The sequence below is a fragment of the Portunus trituberculatus genome, chromosome 41, assembly GCF_017591435.1.
Source record: "Portunus trituberculatus isolate SZX2019 chromosome 41, ASM1759143v1, whole genome shotgun sequence".
Classification (NCBI taxonomy): Eukaryota; Metazoa; Arthropoda; class Malacostraca; order Decapoda; family Portunidae; genus Portunus; species Portunus trituberculatus.
In genome coordinates this window covers 17,388,441-17,403,440 of record NC_059295.1, presented here as the reverse complement: position 1 = coordinate 17,403,440, position 15,000 = coordinate 17,388,441, and the positions used below count along the sequence as shown (strand labels likewise).

The 15,000-nt window shown below is 43.9% G+C and overlaps 1 non-coding gene across 1 annotated transcript; it reads left to right on the top strand.

The window, feature by feature from the left end:
- The first annotated feature begins 14,416 nt into the window (after positions 1 to 14,416).
- Trnag-gcc lies at positions 14,417 to 14,487 on the top strand. The gene has a single exon. It is a non-coding gene; the product is annotated as a tRNA-Gly (tRNA).
- Positions 14,488 to 15,000: the final 513 nt, after the last annotated feature.

Here is a 15,000-nt window from a genome sequence, read left to right as displayed (position 1 = left end):
TGTGTATGTTGGACATCATTTGATATTTTGTGTTATCAGTCTCCTACTACTACTACTACTACTACTACTACTACTACTACTACTACTACTACTACTACTACTACTACTTCTACTTCTACTACTACTACTACTACTACTACTACTACTGCTGCTACTACTACTATTGATGCTGTAATCGTAAATTCGAAAAAAGAAAACATTATTAGTATTGATGATAATAATGATAATAACAATAATAACAGCATGAGTCAGCCCAGATGCGTCTAGCGCGCCCTTCACAACCACCACCACCACCACCACCACCACCACTACTACCGTGACTCACCAGCTACTATGGCAACCCACCGTGACACGATTCTCTCTCTCTCTCTCTCTCTCTCTCTCTCTCTCTCTCTCTCTCTCTCTCTCTCTCTCTCTCTCTCTCTCTCTCTCTCTCTCTCAGCCACCTGGTATACTCTGAGTCATTCCATTAAGTCACATCCCACACAGTACACTTGTTCTCTCTCTCTCTCTCTCTCTCTCTCTCTCTCTCTCTCTCTCTCTCTCTCTCTCTCTCTCTCTCTCTCTCTCTCTCTCTCTTTATTCGTAATTCTCCCTTTCACACAACAACTGTTCACCTTTTCTTTTCTCTCTTTTTTTATCTATTTTACTTTTTTTTCTTATTCTCCCTCTCGTTTATTTTTCATTTTGTTTTCTCCCTCTCTTTTTATTTTTAGATCTGCCTTATTCATGTCTGTCACACCGTAATTCACTTCCCGCTATCTTGTTTGTTTATTCATAGTGTTCCCGTACGTGGCGGAAGTATGGCTGTAAGTACGACAATTAATGGCACGATGGTACGATGTTCATTTATTTCGCTTCTTCAGTTTCTTTTTTTTTTCTTTTTTTATTTTAACGTGTGCTTTATTTTATTCTTAAGGTTTGATATATTTTTTTGTTTATTCATGTGGTTAATTATTTGTTGGCTAGTGTGTTGATTAATAAATAAGTTAGTGAGATGTTTAGTTGATTACATGCTTGTTAATGTAGTTTTGTGAATTATTTGCATTTTTTTACTAATGAATCAACCTCAATAATTATGTAGTTACTTCCTCATCAAATTATTCATCCATTTCAACGAAGGAAAACTACACTCAATGTAACACACACACACTCTAACACACACACACACACACACACACACACACACACAATCATCCCACAACACCATACATCATCCACCATCAACCGAATAACTCACCATATCTTATTCAGTGTCACCATGTCAGGCCTGTATCACCGCCCATGTCAGTTCCAATAGCCCTGCCTCGTGTCAGCTCCCCATAGCCCCATGCACTGTAGGTATCTGGCGCCCGTGACTCAGGTGGCCCGAAGAACCATTACCTGAATGACCTTGAACCGCCGACAGGTAAACAGACACGATGAGTCACTTCTCTAGACCGAGTAGCTTCGTGGAACTGGAAGAGGAGGAGGAGGAGGAGGAGGAGGGTAGAACGTCGAAGAAAAATATGGCAGAGAGAGAGAGAGAGAGAGAGAGAGAGAGGGGAATAAGGAGAGAGTGAATAGGAAGCATGAGATGAGGAGGACGAGGAAACGAAAACGAATGAGTGAAGAAAGGAAGTAGAGAAGGAAAGAAAAGGAGATAGCAGGGAAATTGAAAGAGAAGGAAGATAGACAGGAGGAGAGAAAACCAGAGGCAAAAATGGCTGAAGAAAGATTAATAGAAAGGGAGATAGAAGAATAACGAAAAAGAAACGATATACAAAGTGAACATGAAGGAGAAAGAGAACGAGGAGAAAAATTGCGAAGGGGAAGATGAAAAAAAGATACACCGAAAGAGCAGAAAGGGGAAGAAGAAAACGATGAAAACAAAAAGGTGGTAGAAGAGGAAAAGAAAGACGAAGAGCAACAATAAAAGAGAAGGAAGAGAAACAAGAACGTGAGGAATGAGAAGAGGGGGGATAAAGAAAAGATAAAGGGAGGTGGAAGAAGAAGACGTAGTAGAAAGGAAGATACATTACATTGAGGGAGAGGGAGGGAGAGAGAAGAAGAAAGAGAAATAAGATATCTAGAAAGAAAAGAGGAGAAACTAAGCAGCCAAGTTGACAGAAAGAGGAGGAAGAAGAGGAGGAAGAGGAGGAGGAGGAGGAGGAGGAGGAAGAGGAGGAGGAGTGAGACGTGCAAGAGGAAGAGAAAGGTGACAGGTGAAAGATAGAGGAAAGAATTACAGAGCAGAAAAGAAGGAAGGAAAGACTGATGCGAAATAAATAAGAGGAAAGATAAAGAAAATAATGAACATCTTAATTGAAACAGTGAAGGAGAGAGAGAGAGAGAGAGAGAGAGAGAGAGAGAGAGGGGGGAGCTGTGGTCACTACAAACGTGTCCATTAATTACTGAGGGCAGTGAGCTCCTCCTGGTCTTACACGGACTCCTCTCCCACTCCCGCTCCCTCTCCCTCTGGCTCCCACTCTCCCTCTCCCGCTCCCTCTCCATCTCTCTCCCAGATACTGCCCTCTCCTCTCTCTCTCTCTCTCTCTCTCTCTCTCTCTCTCTCTCTCTCTCTCTCTCTCTCTCTCTCTCTCTCACACACACACACACACACACACACACACACACATATATATATATATATATATATATATATATATATATATATATATATATATATATATATATATATATATATATATATATATATATATATATATATATATATATATATATATATATATATATATATATATATATATATATATATATATATATATATATATATATATATATATATATATATATATATATATATATATATATATATATATATATATATATATATATATTTCTTCTTCTTCTTCTTCTTCTTCTTCTTCTTCTTCTTCTTCTTCTTCTTCTTCTTCTTCTTCTTCTTCTTCTTCTTCTTCCTCTTCATCACCATCATCATGGTCAGTATTATGATTAAGAAGTGATAATAGTAGTAGTAGTAGTAGTAGTAGTAGTAGTAGTAGTAGTAGTACTGACATTAGCAGTGTTTATATACTTTACACTGTAGATGAAAATAAGAGAGAGAGAGAGAGAGAGAGAGAGAGAGAGAGAGAGATGGAGGGGGGTGGGAGTGAATGTGCTCGTCACTACACCTCTCTCACCCATCTACCTGTCTCTGCTAATTGACAGGTGGTTCATTCTACCACTTTAAGGAACCACTGAGCTGTCCTCCTCCTCCTCCTCCTCCTCCTCCTCCTCCTCCTCCTCCTCCTCCTCCTCCTCCTCCTCCGGACTGATATAGGAGGCAGACATTGATTTCTGGCACCCAAAGATTGTTCAAAAAGAAAACATCGTGAACACAATTACTACCACCATCACCATCATCATAACCGTCATCACAACCATTACTTTATATTGATTTTTGCCGTAATAATTAAGACGTCACAAATTCTCTCTCTCTCTCTCTCTCTCTCTCTCTCTCTCTCTCTCTCTCTCTCTCTCTCTCTCTGCGTTTCCTGTTGTTTTTATCTATATATTCTTATAAGAGTGTCAGGTTTTTTAGGTTTGGTGCTTTTGTTTATTGTTATATTATTATTATTATTATTATTATTATTATTATTATTATTATTATTATTATTGTTACTATTATTATTGTTATTATTATTATTATTATTATTATTATTATTACTGCTATCATCATCATTATCATCATCATCATCATCATTATCATTATTTATTATCTTTCTTACCACTACAACCACCACCACAGCCACCACCACCACCACCACCTCCACCACCATCACTACTACTACTACTACTACTACTACTACTACTACTACTACTGCTACAGATATTATTACAGCTGCTAATAGTCTTGTTAATGAAATTGTCGTTATTGTGTTGATGTTGTTATAATCCCTTCTCTATTTTACGATGTGTTGATGTAATATAGAAATAGAGATAGTAGTAGTAGTAGTAGTAGTAGTAGTAGTAGTAGTAGTAGTAGTAGTAGTAGTAGTAGTAGTTGCAGCAGGAGGGAAAAAATAGTAACATGGGAAAGTTGAGCGAAGAGGAGGAGGAGGAGGAGGAAAAGGAGGAGGAGGAGGAAAAGGAGGAGGAGGAGGAGGAGGAGGAGGAGGATAAAGGAGCAGAAGCAGATGGATGGATAAAGAAGAACAAGAAGCGTGAGTAGGTGAAGGAGGAGGAGGAGGAGGAGGAGGAGGAGGAGGAGGAGGAGGAGGAGGAGGAGGAAGAGAGGGGAGAGTGAGGGACCAGAGAGTAACCTGACCCCGGGAGAGTCTTGTCACCCCACAGTCAGTGCACCACCACCACCACCACCACCTCCACCACCACCACCATCACCATCACCATCACCACTATCATCACTAACATTACTATCACTATTTCTGTTATTCTCACTATCACCAGCACGATTGTCATCACCACCACCACACTAACTTCATGATCATCACCACTAACACCACCATCAACACCATCACCACCACTACCTATACTATCACCATTACCACCAACACAATACTGTTCACTCAGTCACCATCATTACTATCACTACGACACCATTACTACTGACACCATCACCACCATTCCCATCACCATAACACTTCCATGACACCATCACCACTACCTATCACTTTTAACACCACAACCACCACCATCACCACTATTACCACCTACAAGCATTACACCTAACACTACTTTTTCTACACCATCACTACCACAACACTAACAAGAACAACAACAAAACGCACACACACACACACACACACACACACACACACACACACACACACACACACACACACACACACACACACACACACACACACACATTGTAGGTAATTAGCTATATAGATTCCTAGCACTGCACGTGAATCTCTCGTGTGTGTGTGTGTGTGTGTGTCTGCATGGTGGAGGCGAAGGATCGGCGGGGTGGGAGGGGAACAGGTGGTCCGTCAGTGGAACAGAAGTGTAGAAGGAACCCAACACTCCCTTCATGTCCTCTTTGCTCCCCCTCCCTTCCTTTCTACTTCTCTCCCTCCCTCTGCCTTACTCTCTCCCCTCTCCCTCCCTCGCACACACACACACACACACACACACACACACACACACACACACACACACACACACACACTCCTTCCTCCCTCTGTGCCTTATGTTTTTTCAGCCCTCCCTTTCTCTTCCTTTATTCACCACGCCGTTTTGCTTCCGTTTTCACGCACCACTCTTGACTATTATCTCCATATCCCTCTCCTTCCGGGCCATCTTCCCGTCTCCGCCTCTTCCCGTCTCGCCCTCTTCCCGTCTTGCACTATTATGTCTGCCTGCCTCTCTCCCTCGAGGCTCTGTCTTTTTCTCTGGTGGTGTTTCCTGTCGCAGCTTGTTTGCTAACACGGGTGTTTGCTTGCAGGAGTGTGTGTCGCCCCCCGCTGCTCGCCGTCCTCCGGAGGCCCCCAGCGGCCATAGACGGGGCGGTCCAGCGACAGGTGGGTGGAGGGCAAGAGTAAGAGGGGGGTTGGGGAGCAGGGGCACCTCTAGGGTCGTCTGGCATTAAAATTGGCGTCGCAGGAGGAGCGGGAGGAGGGGCGGCGGGTGGCGGCGTCTGCTGGTGCTGCTGCCCAGACGCTGCGGCCCGCGCGTCCCCCCGCCCTGCCCGGCTCCGTCTCCGTCTACAGCAAGATCCGCTCAGCTCTCTTCCCCACCCTCTTATCCAGCCACGTTGTTCGTTCTGACGCTAGGCAGGGAGAGGGTACGCAGGGACGAGGAAGGCTGAGTGCAGCGAGGAAGTGGGGCTAGCAGGAGGCGCGCAGAGTGAGCGGTGGGCGGCACGATGCGCAGAATCGGACAAGGGTCGCCGGACTCGTCCCGTGCCGGGCGGGGCCGCGCCTCCAGCAGGCACCTGTTACCATAACGCCCTCGTTCCTCCCCCACCGGCCCTCTAGCCCCAGTTTTTGCACGCAGGATCCTCGCCCAAGGCCTAAATGAGTCCCTGAAGTAGTGTCAGGGCAGGGCGGGGGGCGGCGCGAGGCCTGGCTGTACAGAAGAGGGCGGGAGGCTGGCGGCGGCCGCCGCCTCCCAACCTGCCCAACATCGCATTATAACTAAACTCGGCCCCACCGACCAGTCGCCTACACCGACCCACTTCCCCGCACGCCCGAGCATCTGGTGAGCCTCGATGGGGACGGCGCTCCCCGCAAAACAGGACGCGAGCATCTCTATAGCAGTGAACTCCGCCTAGGGGTGAGGCCTCCGGGGGCAAGGCCGGCACCTTCACGGTTGCCTCCCGGCGTGAAACGCCTTGTGAGGAACATCAAGAGCGGGTGTTCCCAGCTGCTGAGGCGGCGGGCGGCGCGGCGGGTGCGGTCAGCGCCTGGCTTCGTGCATCCGTGTGCGGCGGCGGGTGCGACGGCCGGTGGCGACCTCCGAAAGGACAACCCTCGCCTTTCCTTGCCGCCGGGAGCTTGAGGGGCACCTGTGACCCAGCCTGACCTGCCACACGCTACCCCATGCAGCGGAGAGAGGGAGGGCGGAGAAGGAAGAGGAGGAGGAGGAGGAGGAAGAGGAGGAAGAAAGGAGGGAGAGAAACATGACGGTCGCCCCTTCACCCGCACCCTTCACCCCGCCGCCCCGCACACCTGCCCGCCGCCCTCACACCTCGCACACCTCTCCACCACCAGGCTCCTCCCTGGGCGGGAAATGACCCTTTGCCACGGAGCCGCGACCCGACGCGCGGCTAATCACTCCTCAGGGCGGCTCCGGCGGCGATCACTCGGTACTTTTTCCTCCAAACCTAACATGTTTTGGGTCGCCCCAGTACAGGTGTGGAGTGGGGGGTAGGGAGAGGAGTGTCTTTGCCCCTCCTGGAGCAGCTCTTCGTCTCATCACTCCTTTGTTTGCTACTCGCCGCGCCTCATCCACACCTTTATTCATTCCAATTCAAGAGACATTCCCGGGCGGAGAAAGGCGCGAGTGTATCATTATTTGCTGGTGGTGGCGGCGGCGGCGGCGGCGGTGGTGGTGTCGCCCCACCGCCTCCCTCCCTCTCTACATGCTAGAATAGGTTTGCATTAGATTTGCTTCCTCTCTCTCTCTCTCTCTCTCTCTCTCTCTCTCTCTCTCTCTCTCTCTCTCTCTCTCTCACACACACACACACACACACACACACACACATCGTCTGAGGTAATGTAGCAGGTGAAAGAAGAATTAAGAAGAAGAAGAAGAAGAAGAAGAAGATGGAAGCTGCACTGCACGAAGAAGTAGTAATAGCAGGAGGCAGGAGGAACTCGCCAGAAAGCAGTAGATAAGAAGAGAAGAGCGAGTTTGTTTTTTTAGTGATTGATTCCTTCGTCTCTGTTTTTAAAGACCCAGAAGGAGGATTTCGTGGACCGGTTATTTTTCTTAATGGCTGCAAATTCGTTTCATCAGAGGCCATAAATAAAGAAGAAGACTTACCAACCACTCACTATCTTCTTTTTTTTATTTACTTAAGTACTCATTCTCTCTCTCTCTCTCTCTCTCTCTCTCTCTCTCTCTCTCTCTCTCTCTCTCTCTCTGAGCATGATTCGTAAACGTGTCTTTCTTCTTTCTTGCTTCTTTTTCCTTTCTCTTCCTTTGTCTTCTTTTCCCTTCCTTTCTTTCATCATTCTTTTATTCATAACTGTATTTCTGCTTTTTTTTTTCTTTGAGTTGTTTCTGTCTTCCTTCTTTCCTTCCTGCCTTTCTTTAATGATACAGTCGCAGCTTCACTCATTCATTTACTCAGTCCTACATTGTTATATTTTCTTTACTTGATTCTTATATATTTTTTTTTTTTTCTTATTTTATGACTTCCTTATACTGTATGATGTATGGAATTTGTGTGTGTGTGTGTGTGTGTGTGTGTGTGTGTGTGTGTGTGTGTGTGTGTGTGTGTGTGTGTGTGTGTGTGTGTGTGTGTGTGTGTGTGTAAATGTATTGGTAGATTGGACAACACTAGTGAAAATAGTTGTTTTAATAATAATATTGATGGTTATGGCAAAAATAGTAATAATGATAGTAGTAGTAGTAGTAGTAGTAGTAGTAGTAGTATAATAATGATCATAGTAATAGCAGCACCACCACCAGCAGAAGTAGCAAGAGTGATGAATATGAAAACAGCCGTTCTTTCATAAAACATTTAATTCATTGGTACGTACTATTGTTATTGTTATCGTTACCCTCTCCACTGCGGTCATAATACCACTGTTGTTCCCGCTGCTACCAAACCCTCTGAAAACAGCCTTGTATCTCAGCCATCTGCGTGCGTTAACAAGGACACTCGTAAATCACCAAGACTTACCACTGTTATTCATACTCGTACTGATAACAAAGAAGAAAAAAGATAAGAAGAAAAAGAATGGTAAACTAAATTAAACTCTCAACACTTCCCTTCAATTCTTCCCAGACGCTTCTGGAGTTTCTTCTGTTTTCACGTCTGTGGTGTTTGTGGTGTTGTTTCTGATACCAGTGCTGCTGTTACTTGTGCCACTGTTTCCTCTAGTGTTGCTGTGGCTGTGGCTGCTCCAGTGGCTGCTGTACGAACGCCACAAAACAGCTGCAGTCTTTTTTTTTTTTTTTCTTTGCAGCCTTTTGTATCCAGCGTTGAGTTTTCTTGCTCGCCTCCACGTCACGCAGGTCGAGAAAGGAGTGAAAGTCATATGGTTTTGCCTCGGGTGTGTCTTTCAATCCTTCATTATTCAGTATGCCCTTCTCTTCTTCTTGCATCTTCTCTTCTTTTTCATTTATTTTCATTTCTCCTCTTCCTCCACCTCTTCCTCCTCCTCCTCTTCATCTTCCTCTTCCTCTTCTTCTTCCTCTTCCTCTTCCTCTTCCTCCTCCTCCTCCTCCTCCTCCTCCTCCTCCTCCTCCTCCTCCTCCTCCTCCTCTTCCTTCTGCTTTATAACAAGTGGTTCCCAAACAGCCTTAAAAGAATAAAAAATCTGTTGGTATTTGATCTTCCTTTGTCATCATTTGAGATCCTCTTTACTACTACTACTACTACTACTACTACTACTACTACTACTACTACTACTACTACTACTACTACTACTACTACTACTACCTCCCCAATTTTATTTGATAGTTATTATCTTGATTGTTTGTTTTTCCCACTTTTCTCAGTTTTATCTTATAACTCTCCCTTCATTGTTTTTTTTCTGGTTTCTTTTGTTTTTTTAACCATTTTCTTTTATTTTGTGTTGCTTTTTCTTTTGTTTTCCTTGTGTTTATTTTCACTATTTCTTTTATTCTATATATTTTTTCACCGTATAGTATTTCTCTCTCTCTCTCTCTCTCTCTCTCTCTCTCTCTCTCTCTCTCTCTCTCTCTCTCTCTCTCTCTCTCTCTCTCTCTCTCTCTCTCTCTCTCTCTCTCTCTCTCTCTCTCTCTCTCTCTCTCTCTCTCTCTCTCTCTCTCTCCTCTCTCTCTGCTGCTACCCCTGCGGCGGTCGGTAGGATCCTGCGTAACTCCGGCAGCTTGGTAAGATGTGTCCAGTGACCAGACAGTGTTTTCTTTCCACTCTCCCTCCCTCCCTCCCTCCCTCCATGTCTCCCTTCTTCCTTCCCTTCGCTTCCATCCAACCCTTCCCTGCACCCTCCAGTCATTCCTTCTCATCCCACCTGGTTCACTTTCAGACGCGCCATGCTATCACCTTCATCCTCCTCCTCTCGTCCTCCACCTCTCCGCCTCACAGCCCCCAGCACCCGCCTCCACCCCCCACGCCGCCTTGCCGCCTCCCAGCCACGCCAACCCATACGACCCACGGCGTTCTGCAGGAAGCTCATTTGCACCAAGATTAGAAAACAAATGAAGGAGTCCTGGTGCAGCGTTTATCGTCTTCCTCCTCCTCCTCCTCCTCCTCCTCTTCCTCCTCCTCCAGCCAGGAATAGGTTAGGAGGAGGAAGATGAGGGTAAAATGCGATTATGAGTGTAGAGTGAATGAGGCAGGATGAGCAGGAGAAAGAGAAGACTAAGACAAGGAGGAGATACAGAAGGGAGAGAAGAAGAATAAGAGTAAGAGAGAGAGAGAGAGAGAAAGAGAGAGAGATCTGTTTGGTATCTTTATTAACCAATTTCTAGTACAGTATTGTATAATTGCATACTTTCTCGTAGTACAGGCTTGTTCTATTAACCTGGAGTTTTTGTCTACCTTTGCTCCACCACCTCTTCCTCCTCTCCTTCATTCATGTTTTGTTCTATACTTTTCTTTTCCCTCATACCAATCGTCATTCTATTCCTTCTCTCTCTCTCTCTCTCTCTCTCTCTCTCTCTCTCTCTCTCTCTCTCTCTCTCTCTCTCTCTCTCTCTCTCTCTCTCTCTCTCTCTCTCTCTCTCTCTCTCTCTCTGTATATATGTATGTATGTACGTATATATGTATGTGTGTATGTACGTATTTATCAGTCTTTCATTTTATCCATTTGTTGATTCAGCCTTGTTTTTTTTTTTTCCTGTTTATCTCTGCAGCTGAGTTCATGAAGTGCTTCTGTTTGTGTGTATCTGTCTGTGTGTCTGTCCGTCTGTCTCCGTTGTGTTTTCATCTGCATGTCTGTTTGTTTGACGGTTAGACTGTGTGTGTGTGTGTGTGTGTGTGTGTGTGTGTGTGTGTGTGTGTGTGTGTGTGTGTGTGTGTGTGTGTGTGTGTGTGTGTGTGTGTGTGTCTCTCTCTCTCTCTCTCTCTCTCTCTCTCTCTCTCTCTCTCTCTCTCTCTCTCTCTCTCTCTCTCTCTCTCTCTCTCTCTCTCTCTCTCTCTCTCTCTCTCTCTCTCTCTCTCTCTCTCTCTCTCTCTCTCTCTCTCTCTCTCTTATCTTTCAAAAACTTTCCTTGTTCGCAGAGAGAGAGAGAGAGAGAGAGAGAGAGAGAGAGAGAGAGAGAGAGGCAAAAACAAACTCACTGTTCATCGTGTAATTCGTCAGTTTCCCAGTAGACTCAGTAGTGACATTGGCAATCTTTCGTGCATAGGTAGATTTAAAGGGTTAGATGGATATATGATCGGAGATGTCACGTGGAAATGAGGAGGCATTATTGTGACCATCCTGTCTATGCGCGGTGGCTTCTTGGACCTTTTCTTGTGCTGCTGCTGCTGTGTGTGTGTGTGTGTGTGTGTGTGTGTGTGTGTGTGTGTGTGTGTGTGTGTGTGTGTGTGTTTTATATTTGTCATTAGAATGTAAAAAATAGCAAACAAGTAATGAAAAGAATAGGTAATGTTTGTGACTCTTCTGTGTGTGCTTGGTGGATTCTTGCAGTTTCCCTCTTTTTTTTTTCTCTCTTTTTTTCATTCGTCATTAAAATCTAAAAAAAAAAAAAGATAGCAAATAAGTTAATGAAAAGAATAGGTAATGTTTGTGACTCTTCTGTGTGTGCTTGGTGGATTCTTGCAGTTTCCCTCTGCTGTTTTTCTTTTTCTTTTTTTCCATTTGTCATTAAAATAAAAAAAATAGCAAATAAGTAATGAAAAGAATAGGAAATGGTTGTGACTCTTGGTGGATTCTTGCAGTTTCCCTCATGCTGTTGTGTATTTTATTTGCTTTTCCACCCATCATTAGAATCTAAAAGAAAATTAATAAGTCATGCCAGAATAGATAATGTATGGCGCTATCCTATGTATGCAGGGAGACTTCTCGTACTTTCCTTGTTTTTTTTTTTTTTTTTTTTTTTGTTGTTGGTTTATTCGTAACTAGAATCTAAAAAAAAAAAAAATGGATAATCAATGAAAAGAGTGAATAATGTATAGTATTGATCTATATATGCATGGTGGCTTCTTGTAGCTTCCCTTGCGCTGTTGTGTGTTTTATTTATTCATTTCACTCAGTCATTAAAATCTGGAGAAAGTAAATCAGTAATGAAAAGAATAGATAATGTAGCCATGGTGATCCTCTCAGTCTTTCTCTATACAGTTTATTTATTCAATTCTTCTCGCAGTCATTTTTTTTTTTTTTATTTTGTTTATCCAATATTTGCCTACATAGTACACGAGAAATATTCAAGATAAGTAATGATAGTGACTTAGAAATGGTTGTATACAAAATTCGAAAAAGAAAAAAAAGAAATTGACAGTTCTACTCATTATTATTCGTTCATATTTTTTTTCTATCTTATATTCTATCTATTCATTTTATTTATCTATTTGATTTATATATTTGTACTGGTATGAACGACTCTCAATCTTCGTGTTGTCTTAGTAGCTGAAAAGACGAGAATTTTAATGTTTTCTTCTCTCACCGAAGCTGTGTTAATTGTGATCCTGTTGGCAAAAGTAAACATCATCATCATCATCAGCAGCAGCAGCAACACGTGATCGTCCTTTGTATCTCATTGTCACTGTCATGAAAGGAACTGATGCTATATTTATTCATTCATTTATTTTTTTTTTACTATTTTCATTTAACGAAAAGGAAGAAGCTAAGAAAGAATAACTATCTATCTATCTATGCAGGCGGTTGATTAATTTGTTGATATTTTTTTTATTTTATCTACTTATTCATTCTTTATCTAAAATACTCGCATAAACATTGTTTTTTATACAGAATTTAAAAGTGGCAAACTAAAAGGACTAAAGAAAGCAAGCAAGAAAGATCGAGCAACAACAAAACTTGTGATAACAAAACCAACGAACGAACGAACCAACCAACGAACAAATGAATCAGTGAATGAATGAAGGCGAGAAGAAACAAGACACTGTTGAAAGCTGCCATCATTTTCCTTCTTATCAGCGATCATCTATCTCCTCATTTTTTCTTTCCCTTTTCTTCTTTATTGCCTCATTCCCTCGCTCTCCCTTCCCTCATCCTCCCATCCTCCCACTCCCTCTCCTCTGCCTCCTTCCCCATCCTCCTCCTCCAACTGTATCTCCTCTTTCTTTATCTTTAGCGCCAAACCTCCTCGTGATGGCGGCGGCTCGCTTGCACAGGTGGCAGGGCATCCCTCTGGCAGCACAGAGCCCCCCCTTGTGCTCATGTGTGCCCAGGGGGACGTGGGGAGCGGGGCGTGGTGGGGCGGGGACGGGGCAAGAGGCCGGGGTGTTGTTCCTCAAGCACATCCACTGACATCAGAACAACCACGATCATTGTTCCTCGAGACTCAACTTGCCGCCTCGCCTCCTCCTCCCTCTACTCCTCCATCTCCTCCTCCTACTCCTCCTCCTCCTCCTCCTCCTCCTCCCGTGCCGCCGTCGCCATAGCCCCAGTCTCTGTCGCTGCCGCCAGTAGTATTCTGAAGCACTGTAGGCGGGTTCTTGTTACAGTTATTTTCAAAGGGCTCGGATATTAGTCGGGTTCTCTTGATATAGATGCCGTGGAAGAAGACGATTGTGTTGTATTGGGTTTAACTGAGGAAGGCGTTGATGAATGAATGTGCTAGTGAAGGCTGATCCTAACGGGAACAGTTCGTCAAAGGAACATAAAAACATGAGGGTGTAAGAAGATAAAGGAAGCTGCAAGAATCCTTTATCCTTTAAGCCTACACCTCTCTTCCTCAGCTATGAAGTTGTCGAGTGTTAACCCCTTCAATACTGGGACACATTTTTACCTTGAATTTTAGGTGTGATTAGAAGATTCTATTGACATTAGGAAGGGTCTTTTGATTTCAGAAGATTAATGGCCAGAATCCTCACTATTTTGATCCCTCACATAAGTTTCTCAAGCCGTGTAAAATCACCAAATAGTAAGTAGAATGAATATGAAAACGCGTCATGGTACTGAAGGGGTTAAGAACAAGAATAATGCGAAGAAAGAAGAAAATGAAGAATGATAATAGAAAAAAAAAAAGTTATCATTTGTCTTGTGTCCTGTTGCTGTCACTAGAAACATACAAGGATACTGAGAAATCCCCAATAACTTCAACTTGACCCTGATTCAAGTACTTCAGATCGCGCAAGAGTTAGAGAATGGAGTCTTGTGTTGAGTCAGCCTTCCGCCACTACCCTTTCTGCCGCCGCTTGTCACTCTCCACACGCGTTATACTTCTGTCGTCCCAACTGCAGGAATCTCCATCACCGCCATTTTCAGGTCGCATTGAATGGTTTTTCTTTGCTTTGGTGTAAGTTTATCCTTCTATTTTCTTGCGTGCGTGCGTACATGCGTGTGTGCTTTTTGTATGGATTTCCTTCATGTTATTGATCTCCTTTCCCAGAATTTCTCTCTCTCTCTCTCTCTCTCTCTCTCTCTCTCTCTCTCTCTCTCTCTCTCTCTCTCTCTCTCTCTCTCTCTCTCTGTGTGTGTGTGTGTGTGTGTGTGTGTGTGTGTGTGTGTGTGTGTGTGTGTGTAAATTAGGTCTTATATATTTTTCGGCTTATAAATGTTTTTTCTTCTTTCCCTTCAATGCCAATGTCATCCGGTCTGCCACCTCAAGAAATATCATGAGCGCTCATAATGTTAAAAAAAATTAAATACTCATGTTCTATATCGCATCGGTGGTTCAGTGGTAGAATTCTCGCCTGCCACGCGGGAGGCCCGGGTTCGATTCCCGGCCGATGCACATCTATTTTTGTTACGTTGAATTTTATTTTATGTTTATGTGTGAAAGAAAGTAGAGTTGTTTTTCTTATTATTGCTCCTGTTCCTGTGGTGAATCTAGTAAGAGAAGAACAAGAGAAAAAAGAATAAGAACAGGCAAATAAACAGAAAGATGAATAGTAAAAGGAGAGGAAGAAGGAAAAAACCTCGAGGGTACAAGAGAACGAAGTGGATGAAGAAGAGGACCAGAAGGAGGAGGTGGAAGAGGAGGAAAGATTGGGCAAGAGGAAAGACGGGAGGGAGGGAGGGAGGGAGGGGAGGCGAAGAGAGGTTACACGTGGCGGGAAAAAAACGTCTACGTGACTGATTCATGACCAAATGACGGCACACACACACACACACACACACACACACACACACACACACACACACACACACACACACATCACAACACAACACAACACAACACAGCACATTCTAACATGAATCGCGCCACATAGAAATACACACACACACACACACACACACACACACG